Genomic DNA, 3,852 nt, shown 5'->3' with positions numbered 1-3,852 from the left:
CGAAAACCTGACTGGAAGCTATCATAGATGTTATGTTCATCAAGAGCAGCTGTGAGTTGTTTAGCCACAACCTTTTCCAAGATCTTGGAGATGAACGGAAGTTTAGAGATGGGTCTGAAGCTGCTATGGAGAGAGGGGTCGAGACTGGGTTTTTTAAGAAGCGGGTGGATTACAGCGTTCTTAAAGTAAGCAGGGACCTGACCAGAGACCAGAGAAGCATTAATTATAGAGAGCACGCTGGGACCGATGGACTGAAAAGCACTTTCAAACAAAGGTGAGGGTAAGATGTGGAGATGGGTTTTCTTCCACAAACGCTCAATCTTTCTGCATTGGCGCTTCAGGCTGCGAAGGCTGTCATTAAACCAGGAACTGATCTGGTTCTGACAGGACAGACGTTGTCCAGAATGGAGAGGCAGTGCTCGTTAAACTGAGAAGTTAAGGAATCTGGGTCGTTATCAGAAGAACAGGGTGGATCAAAAGCAGCAGAAAAATTGCTAGCTGTGCTCTCATTAAGAAAACGAGAACTAACCATACGGCGAGCAGGAGGTGGGGACGCAGAACTGACAAGTTAAAGAAAATGCAATGGTGATCTGAAATATAAACGTCCTCAGGACAAACACTGTCAGCATTTAGACTCAGGGTAAAAACAAGGTCTAGAGTGTGCCCCCTGGTGTGTGTGGGGCCAGAAACATGCTGGGTAAAGCTGAAGGAGTCCATGAGGCTTGAGAAATTCATGGCAAAGTGGTCAGAGGGATCATCAACGTGGATGTTAAAGTCACCAACAATCACCAGTCTGGACAGCTTCACAGTGGAGGATAGAAAGTCTCTAAACTCCTGAAGGAAAGAACTGTTTGGACCAGGTGGACGATAGACCACAGCACAGTAGAACTGGTCCTTATGCCCGACTTTAATCAGCTGCAGTTCAAAGGAAGCAAAGTGACCAGAGGTTGTAGAGCTACATGGAAGATGGTCTCTGAAAACAACAGCTAGGCCTCCACCACGACCAGAACCCCGGGGCTGGCTAAGAAAAGAATAACCACTCGGGCAGAGTTCAATCAGAGCAGAATAATCAGATGTTTGCTGCCAAACTTCAGTCAGAAACAGAAAATCCAGGTTTTTAGAGAGAATTAGATCATTGAGCAGGAAGGTCTTATTGTTAACAGAGCGGGTATTTAATAGAGCCATGCTGAGTGAGGTGGAGGAATCAGAAACTACAGAAACAGCTGGAGTTAGTGGACGTAAATTAGCGGGGTTAGATCCACGGTGTTTATAAAAACCACTTATGGAGGGAACAGGAGGAGAAACCACTGAGGAATGAGGATAAACCGACCTTAAAAAGCTTGGATGGATGAACCGCGTCCCAACACGGCCTAGCGGGAATGCGGAAGTGGCGCTCAGGTCACCAAACAAAGGAAGAGAAGCTAGAAGATTGCGCCGATGTTTACCAGATAGACCACTCTTTAAGAGAAGTCTTATTCTCACCTGGATTCCTGCTCGTTTACCTCTTTTCCTCCGACATTTTCCCGGGACCGGATAAACATCGCTGGAGGCGCGCAGGTTGGGATTGTTGTTTGGCTCCGGGCCAGTGCGCCACTCAGATAAACAAACAGGATGGTACATCCTCAGTCCATCTTGGGTGATCGTGTACGAACGGAAGGACAAAAGAGTCTGGCGATCATAGGAGATGGTAGCAGAGACACGACTGCAGAGGATCGCAGACAGGAGCAAGGTGGAAGAGGAGGTTAGTGGAGAAAAGTTTGAAAAAGTGGCCGGTGACCACGGCTAAGCCAAGCACAGGCGCCATCTTGTTGCCGACCGGAAGCAGAGTGAACGAAGTTGAGTAGTTTGTGGGTCTTCATTCCTGCTAATGACATCAAGGCCTCACCAACCCCCCAGAAAACTTAAGAGCTGGAGATTTAGGTTGTCGACAGTCCTCCAGCGTCGGCTCTTGGTGTCGCGAGGTGATGGGACCCCGGCTCTCGAAGGACCAAATAATGTCATGAATTTTATCAATATGTTTATCAATAACCCATTTCCTATAGTGAAGAGAGGAGACAATGAGCAGACAAGTCAAACAGTTATAACTGTGGCAAGATGCCAAAGCAAATGTCCCGGACATCTGTTCAGACTTCATTTATAGAGAGGAAGATAAGAAAGGAGGAGTGAAGTCATTGTGTGAGAGAGGGCGACTCAGTGTGTGTATGAATACAAGAATGTGTGTGTGTGTGTGTATGAGAAGATGCAGAGAGGCATAGAGCAGTACATATTACATCCAGTTGGTTGAGCCCATGATCAAGAATAATAAACACATTTTTCCATAACAGTGCTCTTTAGCTCTGTAAACTCACTCTGACAATGTCAGTGTTACAGCAACAGACCTGGTTCTGTTTATAGGCTTCATGTCCAAAGTTCCCCATTTCTATTCACAGATGTTTCGGACCTCTTAGCTTTCTCAAACTAGGACTTTCAGTTGTTGTTGGGGAGGCGTCACAGCTGGGTGTGACGTGACTTGGATAAAGCTCAGCATCTCCAGATCCAAAGATGGTTATGACTGAAAGAGTGGAGAAGGAGGCGCTCATGTATCCCAGGATCACGTTCATTAGTGAAGAAATAAGTGCGCAAGGGAGACCAGCAGGTGGATTTAGTGATGAGGATGCAGAACCGGCATGTTATCGATTTACTGATCTGCACAAACCCTATTTTAGTGTCAGGAGCTTTCAGCAAATTTGCGGAGTAGAAATCAGTTTCCTTTGCTGGGTTGTCACTCTCAGGTTAGGAGTGAGGAGCTCCAGCCGACACGGTTCATTTGGTGACAGTAGGCTGTATTGATTTTGCAGCTAGTAGAAGCTAACTGTTAGCATTGGCAACTCCACATGATGGTGGAACACATCTGTGTTATCTGTAGAGAAAAACATCAATATTTCATTTGTTTCGTAAGAATAAAGAATGAAAGGAGGCAGCAGAAGAGTTGCATTGCTCCAAGCCAATCAGAGGTTTATATCATGAATATTCAGGAGTATAACTTGTAATACTGTACTTCTAAACAGAATACTTGTTTGTTAAGCGTTGGATCTTGCAATTTCAGTTCAGCCGATCACTAACTGAGCTGAACAGTATTTGAACAGCGTGTCCAGCTGAGAGGTTATTGCGTCACTTTTATTTATTTTTTACTTGTCCATCGCTGCTCCGAGGTTTGAGTCGGTTATTTGACCTTTAGACACCGACTCTGTACACCACTCATATTTACGTCCTTTATTGTGTTTACGTTCATCTCTTTGAACTCCATCGGGGCGCATCTAATTTCATTGACTGTGTTTCAGTGAAAATAAAAATATTCACATATCCACACCGACACAATAAAAGAAGTCAGTCAGCGTGACACCTTTAGCTCACAAATATTTATTTGTTATGAAGTTTGGAAAAGTTCTATTGTTGACAACAGAACCGCGAGTGTGCATCTGTCTGAGCCAACGCTGCAGCTGAAAGAGAGCAGTTACCCAACAAGCTGTTCTAGTTGTTGGTTAACACGAACCTGGTTGACTCCAGGTCACATGACCACCACAATTCAGCTAGGTTGTTTTTATAGATCAGCTGATGCTCAGGCTGACCGAATAGAGTTATATACACAACTGAACAACGAACACAAGCTGTCACATATAAATTCACCTCTGCTAGCTTAAATAATAGTTTAAGCCATTTGACAACGTTGTTTTATTAAAGACAAACGTGTGAGCTGAAGCTTGGGCTGATGCTAAACTGTGTTTTACGTCTCGTCATCCAGGAAATAGTGTTTTTAGCTTAAACTCCAAAACAAGCTTTTGCTGCACAACATGCTAATGCTAACGCCTTATT

General features: G+C 44.6%; 1 protein-coding gene across 4 annotated transcripts in view; it reads right to left on the bottom strand.

Annotated features, from left to right (window-relative positions):
* Window positions 1-3,383: 3,383 nt before the first annotated feature.
* Window positions 3,384-3,852, bottom strand: part of trappc9 (trafficking protein particle complex subunit 9) — a 297,274-nt gene continuing 296,805 nt past the window's right edge. For all 4 annotated transcript variants that reach the window (XM_070556145.1, XM_070556147.1, XM_070556146.1 and 1 more), the window contains one exon: window positions 3,384-3,852. This exon is cut by the window's right edge and continues 245 nt beyond it. The gene's annotated coding sequence lies outside the window, so the exon portion shown is untranslated.

This window comes from Nothobranchius furzeri, chromosome 11, assembly GCF_043380555.1.
Source record: "Nothobranchius furzeri strain GRZ-AD chromosome 11, NfurGRZ-RIMD1, whole genome shotgun sequence".
Lineage (NCBI taxonomy): Eukaryota > Metazoa > Chordata > Actinopteri > Cyprinodontiformes > Nothobranchiidae > Nothobranchius > Nothobranchius furzeri.
Note: the sequence above shows the minus strand (reverse complement) of the source record. Positions and strands in the feature narration are given on the sequence as shown.